Below are 21,719 nucleotides of genomic sequence, written 5' to 3'. Positions count from 1 at the left end.
CAGCGCAGTGTGGGCCTCAGCAGCAGCAGCAGGTCCCCCCCCCCCCGAAGCGGCCGACGCCGCAGCACGCTCCCCGGACACCCCCGGGCAGCAAGCGAGGATCGGGGGCAGGTGATTAGGGGGAGATCATGGGCAGGAGGCGGACTGGCGCAGGAGGCCCGCACGGGGGAAGCTGGGTTGGCACTTCCCCCTCCGTCCCACGTGGGGAGCGGAGGGTGCGGGGGGGCTGGATCGCGCGCTTGTTTTGGGCTTCCCCCTCCGTCCCACATGGGGAGCGGAGGGGGGAGGGTGTGGGGGGGGCTTAATCGCGCGCTTATTTTGTGCTTCCCCCTCCGTCCCAAGTGGGGAGCGGAGGGGGGAGGGTGTGGGGGGGGGGGGCTGGATCGCGCGCTTGTTTTGGGCTTCCCCCTCCGTCCCACGTGGGGAGCGTAGGGGGGGGGCTGGGTTGCGCGCGGGGCTTGGTTTGGGCTTCCCCCTCCGTCCCACGTGGGGAGTGGGGGGGGGGAGGGATGCGGGGGATTCTGGGTTGCTGGGGGGAACAGGCAGCGCAAATGGCAGGACACTCTGCTTGCCCTGTGCACGCGCGCCGGGACCACAGGATTTGCCGCCATTTTTTTAAACTTTTTTTTTAACCCAATCAGAGAGGGGGATTATTTATTTATTTATTTAAAAAAAAAAAAAAAAATTGGCACGAGCAGGGGAATTCATTGCGCTGCAGCACGGGTCGCCAGCTGCCTAAATCCACTCGCAACGGGCGATTGGTTATCATTATTTGTCGAGCACTGTATATATATATATATATATATATATATACGGATATATATATACACTATAGTCTACCTATATATTCTCACTTAAAGATGATCACTATAAGATGCATCATTTTTGCAAATGCTACTCTGCAAGTGCCTTCCCTTAAACTGGTATTACATTAAATTTAGTTTATTCTCAGGAGCAATAGTTAATAACCCAACTTGTGAAACTGATAAAAGGCAAAGCAATCCTAACATCTGACATCTACTGTACAGCACATACTCTTGACAGTGTAGTTATGAGGTTGTATATTCAAGGGCAGTACAATACTGTATGTATCTTTTGAGTGTCTGTCTGGATAATTGGACACATTGAAATCTTTGTGTAGCAACCTCAATATAACTACCCCTGTCGTGAACACAAACTGATCTTATATATATATATATATATATATATATATATATATATATATATATATATATATATATGTCATAATCAACATGAATGAATTGCTTTGAACTACATTATATTGAGATACAACACTGCTGTTGTCTCCATGAACTCTGCATATAAGAGGTGTATACAGTGATATGGGGATATCTAATTAGGTGTTTGTCATCCCAAACTTGCTACAAGTATTAAGCACTCTATGTGAGTACTTTAAACTATAATCTTCATACTGTAAGTGGTTCGTAATTGTTTAAATGCCTCCCATGTATTTCGAGCAAGTTGAAACTCTTGCTTACTTTTCTGCTGATATTCTTTAGGTTATTGATGTTGATTATTTTCGTCTTTTTCTTAATCAGTTTCTTTATTCTTATCTTTGTATTACGATGCAATTTGGAGTGAACCTAAAGATGATCACTTCTTGTGTCAAAATGTGCAGACTTTAGTCACGTGTTTCTTGTTAGTTACAGTATTATATAGTCATTTTCATTCTTGATTCCATTGGGTCTTACTCCATGTCCTTTTTTTTATTTGTATTCTTTTTCAAGAAGGAATTTATGATGTAGAAGTTTTCACATTCTTCAAAGTTCTACTACTGTAATCTGCCTCCACATTAATTTCTGTTGCTGTGAAAATACTTACCAACTAGTGATTCGTCTTTCTGCTCTGTACACATTTTTGCAATGAAATCACCCATAACGATCTTGAGGTGACCATTTCCTTTGTTGTGAAGTTGGTTGATTGATTGGTAGAAGCCATTCACTTCATTGTCTGCGTGACTTAAAGTTCAGGCATGTACTTGGATTTTTTGAAGCTTGTATCTCTTGGTCAACTGAATGACTATTCTGGCTGCTCTTTCTCATGAACTTTCATATACCACTATATTGTTTATCTATCTTTTGTTAATCATGAAGTCTTCTCCACTGATTCTTCCATTTTCTGTACCTCTGTAATATAATAGGTGTCAGCTTTTGAACTCAATGAGGCCTTGATCTTTTCTTCTTGCTTCACTAAGGTCAAAAATATCCTATTTCATATTTTCAAGTTCGGCATCCAGTTTGTGCAGTGCTGCTTCAATGGAGAGAGTCTGACAGTTGTAGGTTGTCAGATTTAGATTTGAATGATGGGGGATTCTTAGCAACCTGTGCCTTTATGCCTTCTTCTTGAATGCTGTCAAGCTCTAGGGCAACTTTATAGTATGTTCCATATTTTGAGCTTGAAGCCTTGCTAGCCCTCCCAACATTATTTGTATGTTAGTAAGTACCTTTAACACTTATGTCAGATATATTGTTCAAGCTTTCATAGTATGGTTAAACTTACCAGCACACGTGTCACTATACATCTTAGAGCCCGTTACTATCTTCTCACCACTTTTTGAGGCAGTGAGATAAGGATTTGAGGGAATGAGATTCAAAATGTTATATATATATATATATATATATATATATATATATATATATATATATAAATATATACACACACAAATACATAAATAATCAGCACTACTGTACATCTAAAGGAAAATGTATGGGTGTACAAATATAATGTAACCACCATAGGATAATAAAGTTATACAAAAGTAATAATAAATGAAAACATGAAAATGTCCTGGCAGGAAATGTAAATTAATACACAGAGAGAACAAAAGATCTAAAAATTTAGTGGTAGCAGCTTCCAATTGGACATACCCACATCCAACAAAATAGATACAATAAAAAGCGTAGAAGCGTATGCTCCAACATTTTAAGTATTTAATAAAAAATGTTTAAAATGGAGATTATTCTAAAGATGATTCTAATAAAAAGGATACTGGTTGTACACATGGTAAACCCTGACATTTGAGCTGGACAATGGTGAATACACTTCACTAACTGCAGAAGAACATATGTCCAGTATTGGAGGACCAACAATTAAAATGTCCCTGATCCACTGGCAAGAAGAATAGCTGGAAAACAATCTTGTAGCTATCGATGGATGCATAACAACTTTCAGTGTCGATATGAACACTGATTCATCTCAAAGTGCAAGTCATAAAAAGTAAATGATCTGGTATATGAGGTGCCGGTATCCCTCTGCGTTTCAAGGGCCCGATCACGTGACCGCGGCCTGTATCTCGGGGAGCAGGGGGTCCCCGGACCTGAAACCAACGCTGTTCAGCTCCGGAGACCCTCTGCACATGTACAGTATAAATAAAAAAAATATATAAATAAACACTCGTTCCTTACCTTAGCGGCTATGTGCTACGGTAATGAAGCAGCATTTCTGTATTTTAATAATATTGCACAGTGAGCAGGGGGTTCCCTGAGCCAGAAATGAATGCTCAGGGGACCCCCTGCTCCTGCACAATATTATTAAAAATACAGAAATGCTGCTTCATTACCATAGCGGATATCCGCTAAGGCAATGAAGGGGTTAACTCACCGTGCCCGCTTTATTGTGGGTAGCGGGGGTGGGTGAAGGGGGTATTTGGCCCTTGGTGTGAGTTTAGGACTTGCGGGGGGGTTGCGGGTGCACTTAACCCCTTCACGACCGTAGCAGTTAATACCGCTACGGTCATGAAGGGGTTAAGCCCTCCCGCTACCCCCCGCAAGCCCTAAACAACCATCGTTGGGGCTAATACCCCCTTCACCCACCCCCGCTACCCACAATAAAAAAAAACTCACACACAGCAGCCGCCAAAAAATAAATAAATCTAAATAAATAAATGACTATAAATAAATACATTTGAAATACATTTTTATTGATAGTGCAGATGTGCATGGGGTCTCCGGAGCTGAACCGCATTGGTTTCAGGTCGGGGGACCCCCTGCTCCCCGAGATACAGCCCCCTTTATGAGGTGCCGGTATCCCTCTGCGTTTAAAGGGCCCGTTCACGTGACCGCGGCCTGTAACCCAAGCAGAGGGATACCGGCACCCCCTAAAGGGGCCTGTATCTCGGGGAGCAGGGGATCCCCAGACCTAAAACCACAGCGGTTCAGCTCCGGAGACCCCCTGCACATCTACACTATCAATAAAAATGTATTTTAAATGTATTTATTTATATTCATTTATTTATTTAGATTTATTAATTGTGCTGCTGCTGCTGTGTGTGAATTTTTTTTATTGTGGGTAGCGGGGGTGGGTGAAGGGGGTATTAGCCCCAACGGTGGTGGTTTAGAGCTTGCGGGGGAGTAGCGGGTGCACTTAACCTCTTCACGACCATAACGGTATTAACTGCTACGGCTGTGAAGGGGTTAAGTGCACCCGCAACCCCCCCGCAAGTCCTAAACTCACACCAAGGGCCAAACACCCCCTTCACCCACCCCCGCTACCCACAATAAAAAAAATTCACGCACAGCAGCCCCACAATTAATAAATAAATCTAAATAAATAAATAAATACATGAAGATAAATAAATATATATTTATATATATATATATACACAGTATATATATATATATATATATATATATATATATATACATGTAGAGGTATCAGTACCGTGTTAGCCGAGCTTCAATAATCAAAAAATAAATAGATGATAGCGTCCTGTGGCTAACGAAATGCTTTTATTTGTGCGAGCTTTCGAGATACACTGATCTCTTCTTCCGGCGATGTTACAATGAATATATATATATATATATATATATGAGTATATATATAATAACAATCCCTATACATATACAGTATATACTGTGTATATATATACTGTATATATACATATATATATATATATATATAGAGCCAATCAGAGTAGGGACGGAGTTCCCACGCTCTGTTTGGCTACCATACCATGTGAGGGTGGCCATGTGCCTTTTCATGACGTCATCTTAAAGGCAATTGAAGCAAAGCCATTCTGATTGGCTGTGCTTTCATTCCCTTTAAGTGACGGCATCATTTTTTTTTTGTCGGCCAAAACACATGGTTTTCACGGCCCAATCAGGACCGTGGGAACCATGACGAAAAATGTGACGTCATAGGACTTTAAAAGCCTATGTCGTCTCATTTTGAAGCCAGACGCCGCGGAGGAAGGACCTCCGGGCAAGAAAGAAGACCAGGGCGTGGCCGCAGACGGGGAGAAGACCCCGCCCCGCCCCGCTGGAAGGAGATAGAAGAAAGAAGAATACAGATGAAGATGGATTACAAGTAGAGGACCCGTGGATTGATTTGGATTTTTAGTTTAATGTTTATTATTTTATGGTTTTTTATTTTATGGGTTCCTGATCGTTGATTGGTTCGTGAGTAAGCTGCGCAACGGGAGTCGGTGGGGGCAAGTAATGGTAAGTGAACTAAAGAAATTTATTTTATTTAACTTGTTAATTTTTTCAAAAGGTTTTTTAACATGTGTATTTTTTTTTTGTGGTATATCATTTCTTGCCACTGTATGTATGTATGTATATATGTCTAGAGAGATATATACATACAGGGTAAGAAGTGATGTTGTTTTAAAAGTTTGATTTGATGTGTTTTAAATTAATTTGTCTATGCTGCTATGCTTTATTGTGTGTTTAAAGTATTTTAAAATTAGATAGATGAATTCCTTGGTATTGTATTGTGTGTTTGAGGGAGGTCAGCGATAGCCTTGGGTAAGTGAACTAAAGAAATGTATTTTACTTAACTTGTTAATTTTTTTTAAAGCTTTTTTAACATGTTTTTTTTTTTTTTTGTAGTATATAATTTCTTGCCACTGTATGTATGTATGTATGTATATATGTCTAGAGAGATATATACATACAGGGTAAGAAATGATGTTGTTTTAAAAGCTTGATTTGATGTGTTTTAAATTAATTTGTCTATGCTGCTATGCATTATTGTGAGTTTAAAGTATTTTAAAATTAGATAGATGTATTCCTTGGTATTGTATTGTGTGTTTGAGGGAGGTCAGGACTAGCCTTGGTTTTAAAGGTTGTATTTTGGTTGGTACTTATATTTTTTTCACAGGCTAAATTGTTCTGCTCCAGGCGTTAATTAGTTAATTGTTTCATTGTTCGTGATGGAGTGTGAATTGTTTAGGGATGTAAATAATGATTGCTAATTGATTTTTGTTTACTTGGCTGATTCATTTGCAGAATTTATATGGTGCATAGATTTTATGCATCATATATATTGGAATGTGAGGTTTTTCATTGGTTTGTGATGATATAGATTGTGAGATCAGTTAGGATTATTAAAGGAAATTGATTTTAATGTAGTGTCTGTATGGAGAAGTGTTTGGTTGTAGGACAGTATGCTTTTGATAACCCTTCTACATTTATTTGTATATTGGTTCATCGTGTGTATATATATATATACTATGTGTATCTGTATATATATATATATATATATATATATATATATATATATATATATACAGTATATATATATACAGTATATATATATATAGTTGCATGATGAAGCCACTGTACAAATTCATGGGTGAAGGGTGGGTATCGGGCCTGTGTGGCTTAACCCCTTAATCACCTTTGCGGTTATTATCTGATAAGGTGTTTAAGGGGTTAATTGATATCTGAATGTAATTGCAATGTATTGGCTTTGTATTTGCTTTGTATGTTGTGGGCAAGACAAGGATTTTGCTGGCAACGGACACTTCGTATTGATGAGGTCAGTAGTACTTTATTTATTTGTATATGCTAGTTAATGTTTTTAATAATGGGCAATTAATCTATTATCCATATCTGGATAATAGTTATTTTGCACATTATTGTACTGTAGGTGTTGGGGGGGAGGGTGTATTTATTGAATGTATAGGCCAGGTTTATTTTTTTTACATTCAGGGTTGGTTCCGTGGTTCTGCGTGGGACCTCTGGAGACCACCTGTGGGTATCCTCGGGTATCCCAAGGGTATCAGGCTGGTGGTTCCACGGGTGACACATGCGGGGATGATGATGTGTGGTCCCACTTCTGTGGGGGCACCGCGGACCCGTAGTCTGCGGGGATGACGATGTGTGGTCCCACTTCTGTGGGGGCACCGCTGACCCGTAAGTGCGGGGATGATGATGTGTGGTCCCACTTCTGTGGGAGCACCGCGGACCCGTAGTGAGCACCCGTGAGTTCCCCAGATCCCCGAGGGAATCACCCGAGGCCCCGCAGACACCTGTGGGTCTGACCCGGGGCTCCCAGACATCCGCGGGCCTACCGTGGGGACCCAATTGTGGCCCAGGGTGTCCCAAGGAGACCACCTGGAGGCCATGGTGCTGGTGGGATCCACCAGCAGGCCTCCAGAACCTGTGTAAAAAGGGCTTCTGGTAAACTGTAGGTCTGTCCAGGTGCCCCACCAGCCCACCAGGGACTCGCGTGGGGCTGCATTATGAACCCTGTATGTAAAAGAATAAATCTTGTATTTATGGGCGGGGCACAGGGGGTGGGTAATGTATTTAATAATTAGAATGCTGTTTATTGTGGGTCACTGTATTGTTTTTATTGTGGGTACAGCGGGTGGGGGGGGGTGTTTCCTCTACGGTATGTGGGTAGGCCTCCCTTGTGGGTAGTGGGTGGGTGGTTAGGCCTCACGGGTGGGGGGGTTAGTGTGGGAGGGTATGTAGGCATCCCGAGTGGTGGGTGAGGGTGGGTTAACCCCTTAATGACTGTAGAGGTTAATAACCGCTATGGTGATTAAGGGGTTAGGGGACATTACTTTGTATGTTTTAATTTTTGTCTCTGTTTTGCAGAAAGCAGCAGAGGGGCTGTGGGTAGTGGGTAGTGGGTGTGGGTGTGGTTATTTACATGGGATCCCCCTCCCCACATTTACATACAGTACACTGCACTCACAGAAACACAGGCCAGGCAGATTTTACTGACACACTAGGGGGAGGGGGGCTTACACAGATTAGTCAAAGCAGGGAAGTTTAGCAGACACAATAGGGGGAGGGTTTTTTACATAGATTACATTGAAGGCAGGGAAGCTTCACACACAATAGGGGGAGGGTTTTTTACATAGATTATAGTGAAGGCAGGAGGTTTAAAACACACAATAGGGGAGGGGGTTTTACATAGATTACAGTGAAGGCAGGCAGGTTTAAAACACACAATAAAAATATGTATGTCATGTATTTATTGTTTATGTATTTTAAACACACAGGGGGTGTACTGTATGTTGTTTATTGCAATGTTTATTGGGGGCAAATCAAATGTCCCCAATAAACATGCTATTCTGCCTTCATTGCCTTAGCGGCTATCAGCTAAGGTAATGAAGCAGCATTTCTGTATTTTTAATAATGTTGTGCAGGAGCAGGGGGTCCCCTGAGCAATAATTTCTGGCTCAGGGAACCCCCTGCTCACTGTACAATATTATTAAAATACAGAAATGCTGCTTCATTACCATAGCACATAGCCGCTAAGGTAAGGAACGAGTGTTTATTTATATATGTTTTTTATTCATACTGTACATGTGCAGAGGGTCTCCGGAGCTGAACAGCATTGGTTTCAGGTCCGGGGACCCCCTGCTCCCCGAGATACAGGCCCCTTTAGGGGGTGCCGGTATCCCTCTGCATGTTTTACAGGCCGCGGTCACGTGATCGGGACCTTTAAACCAAGCAGAGGGATACCGGCACCTCATAAAGGGGGCTGTATCTCAGGGAGCAGGGGGTCCCGACCTGAAACCAATGTGGTTCAGCTCCGGAGACCCCCTGTACATGTACACTATAAATAAAAATGTATTTCAAATGTATTTATTTACAGTCATTTATTTATTTATTTATTTAGATTTATTTATTTATTTTTTGGCGGCTGCTGTGTGTGTATTTTTTTTATTGTGGGTAGTGGGGGTGGGTGAAGGGGGTATTAGCCCCAACGGTGGCTGTTTAGGGCTTGCGGGGGGTAGCGGGAGGGCTTAACCCCTTCATGACCGTAGCGGTATTAACTGCTACGGTCGTGAAGGGGTTAAGTGCACCCGCAACCCCCCCGCAAGTCCTAAACTCACACCAAGGGCCAAATACCCCCCTCACCCACCCCCGCTACCCACAATAAAGCGGGCACGGTGAGTTAACCCCTTCATTGCCTTAGCGGCTATACGCTATGGTAATGAAGCAGCATTTCTCTATTTTTAATAATATTGTGCAGGAGCAGGGGGTACCCTGAGCATTAATTTCTGGCTCAGGGAACCCCCTGCTCACTGTACAATATTATTAAAATACAGAAATGCTGCTTCGTTACCATAGCACATAGCCGCTAAGGTAAAGAACGATTCTTTATTGATGTGTGTGTTTTATTTATACTGTACATGTGCAGAGGGTCTCCGGAGCAGAACCGCTGTGGTTTTAGGTCCGGGGACCCCCTGCTCCCCGAGATACAGGCCCCTTTAGGGGGTGCCGGTATCCCTCTGCTTGGTTTACAGGCCGCGGTCACGTGATCGGGACCTTTAAACCAAGCAGAGGGATACCGGCACCTCATAAAGGGGGCTGTATCTCAGGGAGCAGGGGGTCCCCCAACCTGAAACCAACGCGGTTCAGCTCCGGAGACCCCCTGCACATCTACACTATAAATAAAAATGTATTTCAAATGTATTTATTTATAGTCATTTATTTATTTAGATTTATTTATTTATTTTTTGGTGGCTGCTGTGTGTGAGTTTTTTTTTATTGTGGGTAGTGGGGGTGGGTGAAGGGGGTATTAGCCCCAACGGTGGCTGTTTAGGGCTTGCGGGGGGTAGCGGGAGGGCTTAACCCCTTCATGACCTTAGCGGTATTAACTGCTACGGCCGTGAAGGGGTTAAGTGCACCCGCAACCCCCCCGCAAGTCCTAAACTCACACCAAGGGCCAAATACCCCCCTCACCCACCCCCGCTACCCACAATAAAGCAGGCACGATGAGTTAACCCCTTCATTGCCTTAGCAGCTATCCGCTATGGTAATGAAGCAGCATTTCTGTATTTTTAATAATATTGTGCAGGAGCAGGGGGTACACTGAGCATTAATTTCTGGCTCAGGGAACCCCCTGCTCACTGTACAATATTATTAAAATACAGAAATGCTGCTTCGTTACCATAGCACATAGCCGCTAAGGTAAGGAACGAGTGTTTATTTATATATGTTTTTTATTCATACTGTAGATGGGCAGAGGGTCTCCGGAGCAGACCTGTGGTTTCAGGTCCGGGGATCCCCTGCTCCCCGAGATACAGGCCCCTTTAGGGGGTGCCGGTATCCCTCTGCTTGGTTTACAGGCCTCGGTCATGTGATCGGGACCTTTAAACCAAGCAAAGGGATACCGGCACCTCATAAAGGGGGCTGTATCTCGGGGAGCAGGGGGTCCCCCGACCTGAAACCAATGCGGTTCAGCTCCGGAGACCCCCTGTACATGTACACTATGAATAAAAATGTACAGTACTGTATGTTAGGGGTTATAGGGGTTGTTGTTATACAGTATATATATATATGTACATATATATATACTGCATTATAATTCATGAATTTATGCCATCTGGCAGACACGTGAAGCATTGCAGCCTAGTAAATCCTGAACCATTATTAATTAACACATCAACCGCGCGTCAGCCGGGCATGCGCCTGGCTGGGAAGGCAAAAGGAGCCCGGCATGCTCCGGGTGAAAAGTGTCACATTCCAGGAACATGCCAGGTACATGCCAGTTATTAGTAAGAATAAAAGCTGCCGCAGCAGTATAAGGAACACAGGCAGATGAGTATTGCTGACAAGGCTCTGTAGAGCATCATCATGACAATCCTGTCATCTCTCTGTGGGTTATACCTTCGCAGACCCAATGGTGCATACATCTTAAAATTCTAACTTATACACACTATAAAAGAATAAAAATATTGAGTCTTTGAAAAAATGAAATGTTCTGAGTCTTTGAAAAAATGAAATGTTCCTGATAAGATCAGGCCTCTGCCTGGTATCTTATTTTCCTCGTTGGTTAACGGTTAGAGTTGTGACTCGGCAAGACGTTAACTTGATGCGGCTGTGCTTTAGATGACTTTGGTCTTTGGTGGAGCTGGAATGAGTTTTATGTGAGCCACGTGGATCCAGGAAGAAATCTCTGACACTTTAATTGCTGTATTGGTGGTTAGTATTGGTCCTTTCATCTGGGATGAGGAGCATGCTTGTTTAGGAACTACTTGACCTTTAACTCCGTCTCGCGTAGGTTCACTTTCAACTTTGCCTAGAGAGACTCAAAAAATGTATTAGTGGCATACAATACTTATTAATTGTTTTATTAACTAATGGACAAAAATAAATGGTCCTGCAGATATGCTGCGATTAGCTGAGAAGTATCCCAGAATCACGGTGGAAATCAAAAGTAATAAAATAGCTACTATTCTGGATGTGAGGATATGAATAGAGTGAGATATATACTAATGATACTTACCTTATTACTCCAATAATTATTCATATCTGCCACCGAAATACAGGGATTTTTAATACTGCATCTGTGTTTTTAATGATCTATGTAGACGTAATAAATGTTATTATTTTTGATTTCCACCGTGATTCTGGGATACTTCTCAGCTAATCGCAGCATATCTGCAGGACAATTTGCTTTTGTCCATTAGTTGATCATATGTGTTTTGAGTGCTGTATAAAGGGGGAAATCTTTCTGATCAAATTCCTTTTGATCAACACTGTTATTATCTTACCCTTACCCTCTAGGCACCAAACATTTCCATTGAATAAGAGAGATATATATAGGTGATTGCGATCTCGTTTACATATTCATAATTGTTTTATTACCAATAGATGGTCCTTAATTTGTTCTTTTGAACTACTGATAGTTATAAGTCATCCCATAAGTGTCTCATAGGGAGATAATTTATACCTAGGAATAAATTCTTGTGGTAATGTGTTTACTACTGTCTTAACATCCGCATATAGACAGAGGTATCTCCTATTAATGCTCCTCATATTTAAAACTAAGCAGCTAATGTGAACTTGACTGTACTACAATCTAAGTTCCTAAGACTTTGGGCCTCAGCCATTGTCAAACCAATTGTTTCCATAATTAACTACAGACCAATCTCTCTTCTCCCAATACACACTTGCTCTCATTTATGCCTCACTATCATCTCCTCCAATGCAAATGGTATCAACCTTTTCATTAAATACTAACTAACCTTAAAACTTGCCCCACAAATCAAGCATCCCAATAGCCTGCACTCATGGCTATTATTCCACACACAGTCACTCCTACCACACCCATTGTGGCCAAGCACTGCTATCTACAGCACTTATTCCCTCACCTGCTATCTCTGTAAATTCCCCTCAAACCTTAGATTGTAAGCTCTTAAGGGCAGGGATTTCCTTTCCTATTGTCTGATTTTGCTGCACTTACTATTCTATTATAATTCCCTCTACTGTATTCTTTGTGAAGTGCTAAGTACATTTTTGACGCTATATAAATAAAGTCATACATTACAATACAATACTATCCAAAGTCATGGACAAAAATGTGTTCACTCCCAATTAAACAATTACTATACTAAGACAAATGCCCCTAGCCAATTCCAGTCTGGCCTCCACCCCAAACACTCCATTGTAACTATTCTGCTAAAAATGTGAAATGGCTTGCATATAATATATACCCTGCTCACTTATGTAACTGTATTTGCAACCATGGGCGTCCGCAGAATTTTTTTTGGGGGGGGGCATAATTTTAACTCATTGGTAGTGCTACCAATGAGAGCCACCTCATTCCCGAGTGCTGGGAGGGAGGGAGAGGGGGGGCGTGAGACTAGCGGGCGGCTGCAGCATCCCCCGCGGCTGCTGCTGGGTTGGCGCATGGAGGCGGGCGCGAGACTGGCGGTGGGCAGCTGCATCCCTCGCGGATGCAGCTCGGTTGGCGCCTGGAGGTGGGTGGCTAGGGGGGGCGAGATTTGCGGGCGGCTGCAGCATCTCCCGCAGCAGCTGCTGGGTTGGCGCGCGGAGGTGGGCTGGGGGGGACACGTCAGACTGGCAGGCGGCTCCAGCATCCCCTGCGGCTGCTGCTTGGGACAGGAGGCACGTGCGGGGGAACCTGGGTTGGCGCACGCGCGCGGTGGATGCTGGGTTGGCTGGGTTGGGTCCCCACCCTCCGTCCCACGTTGGGAGGGGGAGCAGGCCCACAGGCAGCAGGCCGGACACCCTGCTTGCCCTGCGGGATCTCGGGACTGCGAGTGATCCAGGGGGGGCAAGCGCCCCCCCTTGCCCCCTCCTGCAGACGCCCATGTTTGCAACTATGTATCACCTGTCCTTTAACTCTGTACCCAGGACACACCGATAAATGAGAGGTGACTCCCAATGCACCACTTCCTGGCAAAACATTCTACAAATAAATAATAAATTAGCAACTAGGATGTTGTTTGCTTAATCAGCAGAATTAGAATTATATATTATACAGTGATTTTAACAGTAACTACTGCTTATAATAAAATAGGACACCTAATGAAAAAATAAATGGTTAAAACTTATAAAATACATCACATATTCAGATAGTAGTCAAATGCTTTTGTATATGACTTCACACTAAATGTCTTGTAATATAATCTCTTTGCACAGTGTTGAACACACTGACAGCATTATTTTTTTTAAAGACACTCAGAGAAAAATTTCAGAGCTTGTTTATCTTGGGCAATTTGCCAGCCCGGACATTTTGCCAAAAAGACCTTGAGAGTGCCGAGCAGATAACAAAACAGCTTCTCAGTCTTCTAAATATTAATTACTGAATTGAGACTTCAGCTCAAAGTTAAAAATGGAGCTCTCTCCACAGCAATAAAAATGAAAAAATGTATGGCCTCTCTAAAAATAAAAATATGGCCTCTTAAAAATAAACATATGGCCTCTCAAAAATAAAAATGTGGCCTCTCAAAAATAAAAATATGGCCTCTCAAAAATAAAAATGGGACAATGAACTAAACTGAGGTTAGATCTATTTATGAACACACCATATATAATTTAAACAATACGTGTGAGCTTAAAATATTTCCAACATATCCTAATCCTATAGAAATGCAATTGACGTTTTTTTACTGGTTTACACACACAGAAACCACAATACAGACACACAAAGAACATAGACACAAACTTCTCTCCTACACAGCGAATCAACTTCTCATATAAATAACCTGCTTTTAAAACTAATTTTTTATGCTCTGGAGCTTTTGAGTTAACTTTTCATATCTTTTGCACATTCCTTTTGAGAAAAAGGGGGGGGGTTTGGCACGGTCTGTGCTGCTGTTATTCTGATTCTCTTTCTAGTTGCCATTAGAACAGAAGGAAAAAGAATATTTTCTGGTTGAAAAGACCTATTCGTGTGGCCAGTACGAACAGACCTTTTAAATTTTTACCAGTTACAGGGCTACTCCCATTCTTTTCCGTTCTCTTCTCTCTCTTAGGGCTGCTCTGCAATTACTAGCAAAAATGTCCTGCCTTTTTTTTTTTTTTTACAATTATAACACTTTCTATCACTTTCAAACACTTTCTGTCCCTTCCAAACAATATACACAGTCTCTAATTGTATCCCAATGTCTGCATATAACCTTTCATAAAAATAACCTTTCATAAAAATAACCCTCAATACCTACTTCCTCAACACCATCGTATGCCTTGACTATCGGCAAATTCACTTGCTATTTCTTTCCTATTCACTTTCTTTTTCACTTGTTATTATATTAACTTCTGTCCTGGCAATAGTAAAAATTAATGCAACGGGACCCTCCTGTCCCTCAACAGAATTCTTTTGACCCATATTAACGTAAGGTATGTTTCCCTGTGGGATTCAAAAACACACGAGACGGCGCTCCCTGAGCTTATCAATCCCACAGAAAAAGACCCCTCTTTCATTTAAACATCTGCGCAATTTGTTGATAACAGTACAAACAGTGCCATTCTCTTGCCAACAAAATATATTTATATTGTCTCTTCGTTCTCTGTATTCATTCTTTATTATTTTCGTCTGCAGACACACAATCCTTTCAGAATTTTTGGTTTCCCATTATTACCCTGTTACAGAAATCAAATTTAATTGACCTGTACAATACTTCTTCGGCTACAGAAATCAAATTTAATTGACCTGTACAATACTTCGGCTACAATAATCAATGTTAATTGACAATGTACAATACTTCGGCTACAGCAATCAACTGTTAATTGACCTGTACAATTTAGCGTTACAATAATCAGCGCAAGCTGATTACGTACAACTCTTTTGGCATGTTATTGTTCTGAATAGTGTAAATATGCAAATAAGGACCTGTTACAAGACTGTTCCCAATCACATTTTCTCACCATAACTATACCAAAGAAAAAACTTGAATCCCTTCAGCGGGTCCAACCCAGTCCTGATAAACCTTATACTTTTATAACATGGATACAGATAAAACCTTCTAACCAGATATCCATGAACTCACTTGGTAGGTTAATGACAAAACAGAGCAAATGTACAATCAGGGACCTGTCCTGCTCAGACAACAAAAATATTTATCACAACCCAGGACAGTCTGAAAACAATCCCTTAAGCACACAAACACTCACCTTCATCAAAAACACCAAAGCTTTTAACGGGACTCTTACCTTAGCCCCTAACAACTCTTAACAACTCTTATACTTTAAAATGAATACAGGAACAGAGAATAATAAATTCACGTGAAACTGCTAGGGATTCTTACTCGTCACATCAGATAAGACACCGTTCAAAAATCAGCCCCACGCATCACTCAAAAACAATTTAAACAGGCTGTTTGTCTAACAAATACAGGTAGCCTTACCTTGATTCATATGTGAGCACTCAGGTTTGAGTGATGGAGGAGTGATTCATCCGGGTGCTCGATTCCGATGATATTGAGTCCCTATTCAGAATGCGCCATCTGAGAAAAAGCGTAAATAAAAAACACAGTCTGAGGTTATTTTGAAACAGAATAACACGTGAATTTATTCAAGTAAAGTGCACAACGGAGACAGCTTTTGAAAAAAAGCTCTCCCCCAGATAACACGTTATGCCATATATTTATACCCTAAAACCTAAAGCTCCACCCCTTTATGGGGGGCTTGCACGTCACAAAATATTACCTGATTTGTAATATATAACAATACTAAAGCTGATGTCATTTTGTAATACATAATAATACTGAATAACTGATAGATCTTGCCAGGGGAGCCCTTCTCGGCAGGCAGGTCATCTCGCCACCGGCAACTCACCATGTTTGCTCAGTTTGCTCAGGTTGCTCTCACAGATATTCGGGCCTTTCTGCATACCGGGAGAGCAACTCGGCAAAAACATGGCGAGCTTAAAACCCAGCCGGATATTTATATCGGACTTTAGAGCATAGGCCCCAATGTATTTAATACATAAATCCAATAGGTCTCTCTCAAATTTAATTTCTTATGCCTAACCCCACTTAGCAAAGTGGGTGAGATGGCTTCAATACCATAACTAATAGTGAGGTTGGGTTTTTATTATGTTTTGCCAAATAATGTCGAGATACACTGTGTGTCTGTACTCATGTATGACATTCTGACGATGTTCAAGGAAGTGCGTACTCAAGGTAAGCGCTGTCCTCCAACATATTGAATGCCACAGGGGCATTTGATTGCATAGACCAGGGGTGCACAAACTAAACCCGCTGCGCCCCCCTACCTACTCCCCTCGGTGCTCGTGCCGCCTCCTACCTTCCTTTCCAGCATGCGAGGGTCATGTGATGTACCGCCATAACTCCACAGTGTCATTTCACGCTGTGTTGCCATCGCGACGCGTCGCTGAAGACCCGGCTGGCAGCAGGTAAGTAATTTACAGAGGCCTCACGCCTGCCCTTGCATTTAATTTAAATGTCGTGGGGGAGAGCGCGGGGTCTCTGTAACCACCCACGCCACCCCCTACAAATTATCCCACCCCCAGGTTTGCACACCGCAGGCATAGACAATAAATGTGGACAGGCAATTGTGACCCTGCATGGGATGTACCGATCCATTTGAATGGGAGCTAATGTTATCTACTTTGTTTAGGTGCTTACAAGTTAAACATCTCTTTCTCCCTGTAACAGGGACTTATCCCTGTTAAAAAGCTTGCCTCAAATCCAGCAGTGTGCTGGTTAATTGCACACCAGCAATTAACCAACTCCACCTGCCAGCTACACCTGTCTAATCAGAACTCTGTCAGAAATAGCCTGTTCTGAGACAGGAAGGAGAATTCCTTAGTCTCACAATTGGGGACTTAACCAAGGAAGGACAGACAGATTTTTCCTTAGTCCACACTGGACTGACCAGAGGAACAGATGTCTTGAGCTGCAGAAGCACTGGACTGTATGCTGATAGCAAGACAAGGGGACCAGACCTCTAAATCTGAACAGACATTGCCATAGCACACAAAGGTGCTGACCCAGGAGAGCAGAGAGGCTTCCCTTACAGCTACAAGAGACAGATAAGACTTTCTTTTGGGACTGTTATATATCTGCATAAATATATATATATATATATACTGTATATTTGGGGCTGGTAATTAGCTTAGCTAACCACCCAGTTATAGAGGGCTGGACTTCATGTGTAGATATTCTCCAAAGTGGTGCAGGTTTTCTTTTGCTTATTTTGAATGCTTTTGCTGTGTTAAAGGGACAGGCGCAATAAAGCCTAATTTTAGTTTTACTTTAAACGGTCATCATTGCGTACATCTGCACACGTCTCTTACACTCCCACAGCAAAAATTGCCATTTTTTTATTTATTTTTGAGCGTATTATCGTTAACAGTTTTTAATCTACTAGGTGCTATTAGTGTTTTAATATTCCTAGCTTTCTGGAAAACAATAGGTTCTTTAGGTGGTAATTTAGGACCAACAATGGGGTCATTCAACATGATCCCCCAATGTTTATTGAGGATAAATGTAATTTTAGACGCCGCATTATTGAATTGTGTAACAAAAGTGGGTATTATTGAATTTCCCTCATCTCTCATCAGTCCTCTATTTTTTCCAAAGGGACACAACTGTTTTTTCTTTGATTTTTCTATGAGGCTCTGTCGATCCATTTGCCCCACTTGTTTGAATGTTTCTTGAATGATTTTCCTGTCGTGACCTTTGGCGACAAATTTGTTTACCAGTATATCCCCCTGAGCCAGAAAATCAGAATCAAGAGAACAATTTCTCCTGACTCTGAAAAACTGGCCACGGGGGATATTTGCCAACCACTTTTTGTAGTGGTTGTTAGTATTGTACAAATAAATTACTATATCTTCCAATCTTCAAATTTACAGTATTGGAGCAAGTACTACCACACTGGAGAGGTGGGGACAGGAGTGTCACTTTAAGAAAGAGAGAGAGCTTCTGGACCTTTACACTGAAATCACTTGTATCTTTAGGCCTGAACATAGATTTTGAATTAAATGCTTTTTTTGTGATCTATGCAGAATGACACAAGAACAGCTTTAATATTTTGCACTTGATGTGCTAAATTAATGCATATAAAAACACTCATATTGTGCAAATGTTGTGTTATAATCTGTGTATTAATTAAGTATTTTCTTGTTTTTGAGATACATCAATCGCCAACCTTCATATGATTAGGGAAATAAATGGGGATATATTGTGTTTTATTTAATAATTTAGGATAGAATATGTATTTTATACGTAATACTTTTCATTGTTGCAATAGTTTATAACAACTCTTATACTTTAAAATGAATACAGGAACAGAGAATAATAAATTCACGTGAAACTGCTAGGGATTCTTACTCGTCACATCAGATAAGACACCGTTCAAAAATCAGCCCCACGCATCACTCAAAAACAATTTAAACAGGCTGTTTGTCTAAAAAATACAGGTAGCCTTACCTTGATTCATATGTGAGCACTCAGGTTTGAGTGATGGAGGAGTGATTCATCCGGGTGCTCGATTCCGATGATATTGAGTCCCTATTCAGAATGCGCCATCTGAGAAAAAGCGTAAATAAAAAACACAGTCTGAGGTTATTTTGAAACAGAATAACACGTGAATTTATTCAAGTAAAGTGCACAACGGAGACAGCTTTTGAAAAAAAGCTCTCCCCCAGATAACACGTTATGCCATATATTTATACCCTAAAACCTAAAGCTCCACCCCTTTATGGGGGGCTTGCACGTCACAAAATATTACCTGATTTGTAATATATAACAATACTAAAGCTGATGTCATTTTGTAATACATAATAATACTGAATAACTGATTGTAACAAGATAGATCTTGCCAGGGGAGCCCTTCTCGGCAGGCAGGTCATCTCGCCACCGGCAACTCACCATGTTTGCTCAGTTTGCTCAGGTTGCTCTCACAGATATTCGGGCCTTTCTGCATACCGGGAGAGCAACTCGGCAAAAACATGGCGAGCTTAAAACCCAGCCGGATATTTATATCGGACTTTAGAGCATAGGCCCCAATGTATTTAATACATAAATCCAATAGGTCTCTCTCAAATTTAATTTCTTATGCCTAACCCCACTTAGCAAAGTGGGTGAGATGGCTTCAATACCATAACTAATAGTGAGGTTGGGTTTTTATTATGTTTTGCCAAATAATGTCGAGATACACTGTGTGTCTGTACTCATGTATGACATTCTGACGATGTTCAAGGAAGTGCGTACTCAAGGTAAGCGCTGTCCTCCAACATATTGAATGCCACAGGGGCATTTGATTGCATAGACCAGGGGTGCACAAACTAAACCCGCTGCGCCCCCCTACCTACTCCCCTCGGTGCTCGTGCCGCCTCCTACCTTCCTTTCCAGCATGCGAGGGTCATGTGATGTACCGCCATAACTCCACAGTGTCATTTCACGCTGTGTTGCCATCGCGACGCGTCGCTGAAGACCCGGCTGGCAGCAGGTAAGTAATTTACAGAGGCCTCACGCCTGCCCTTGCATTTAATTTAAATGTCGTGGGGGAGAGCGCGGGGTCTCTGTAACCACCCACGCCACCCCCTACAAATTATCCCACCCCCAGGTTTGCACACCGCAGGCATAGACAATAAATGTGGACAGGCAATTGTGACCCTGCATGGGATGTACCGATCCATTTGAATGGGAGCTAATGTTATCTACTTTGTTTAGGTGCTTACAAGTTAAACATCTCTTTCTCCCTGTAACAGGGACTTATCCCTGTTAAAAAGCTTGCCTCAAATCCAGCAGTGTGCTGGTTAATTGCACACCAGCAATTAACCAACTCCACCTGCCAGCTACACCTGTCTAATCAGAACTCTGTCAGAAATAGCCTGTTCTGAGACAGGAAGGAGAATTCCTTAGTCTCACAATTGGGGACTTAACCAAGGAAGGACAGACAGATTTTTCCTTAGTCCACACTGGACTGACCAGAGGAACAGATGTCTTGAGCTGCAGAAGCACTGGACTGTATGCTGATAGCAAGACAAGGGGACCAGACCTCTAAATCTGAACAGACATTGCCATAGCACACAAAGGTGCTGACCCAGGAGAGCAGAGAGGCTTCCCTTACAGCTACAAGAGACAGATAAGACTTTCTTTTGGGACTGTTATATATCTGCATAAATATATATATATATATATACTGTATATTTGGGGCTGGTAATTAGCTTAGCTAACCACCCAGTTATAGAGGGCTGGACTTCATGTGTAGATATTCTCCAAAGTGGTGCAGGTTTTCTTTTGCTTATTTTGAATGCTTTTGCTGTGTTAAAGGGACAGGCGCAATAAAGCCTAATTTTAGTTTTACTTTAAACGGTCATCATTGCGTACATCTGCACACGTCTCTTACACTCCCACAGCAAAAATTGCCATTTTTTTATTTATTTTTGAGCGTATTATCGTTAACAGTTTTTAATCTACTAGGTGCTATTAGTGTTTTAATATTCCTAGCTTTCTGGAAAACAATAGGTTCTTTAGGTGGTAATTTAGGACCAACAATGGGGTCATTCAACATGATCCCCCAATGTTTATTGAGGATAAATGTAATTTTAGACGCCGCATTATTGAATTGTGTAACAAAAGTGGGTATTATTGAATTTCCCTCATCTCTCATCAGTCCTCTATTTTTTCCAAAGGGACACAACTGTTTTTTCTTTGATTTTTCTATGAGGCTCTGTCGATCCATTTGCCCCACTTGTTTGAATGTTTCTTGAATGATTTTCCTGTCGTGACCTTTGGCGACAAATTTGTTTACCAGTATATCCCCCTGAGCCAGAAAATCAGAATCAAGAGAACAATTTCTCCTGACTCTGAAAAACTGGCCACGGGGGATATTTGCCAACCACTTTTTGTAGTGGTTGTTAGTATTGTACAAATAAATTACTATATCTTCCAATCTTCAAATTTACAGTATTGGAGCAAGTACTACCACACTGGAGAGGTGGGGACAGGAGTGTCACTTTAAGAAAGAGAGAGAGCTTCTGGACCTTTACACTGAAATCACTTGTATCTTTAGGCCTGAACATAGATTTTGAATTAAATGCTTTTTTTGTGATCTATGCAGAATGACACAAGAACAGCTTTAATATTTTGCACTTGATGTGCTAAATTAATGCATATAAAAACACTCATATTGTGCAAATGTTATGTTATAATCTGTGTATTAATTAAGTATTTTCTTGTTTTTGAGATACATCAATCGCCAACCTTCATATGATTAGGGAAATAA

General features: G+C 41.6%; 1 protein-coding gene across 1 annotated transcript in view; it reads left to right on the top strand.

The window, feature by feature from the left end:
- NPSR1 (neuropeptide S receptor 1) overlaps positions 1-21,719 on the top strand; it is a 376,437-nt gene that overhangs the window by 233,837 nt on the left and 120,881 nt on the right. The window lies entirely within an intron of this gene.

This window comes from Ascaphus truei, chromosome 2 (genome assembly GCF_040206685.1).
Source record: "Ascaphus truei isolate aAscTru1 chromosome 2, aAscTru1.hap1, whole genome shotgun sequence".
NCBI lineage: Eukaryota > Metazoa > Chordata > Amphibia > Anura > Ascaphidae > Ascaphus > Ascaphus truei.
This window is presented reverse-complemented; position numbering and strand designations above follow the sequence as displayed.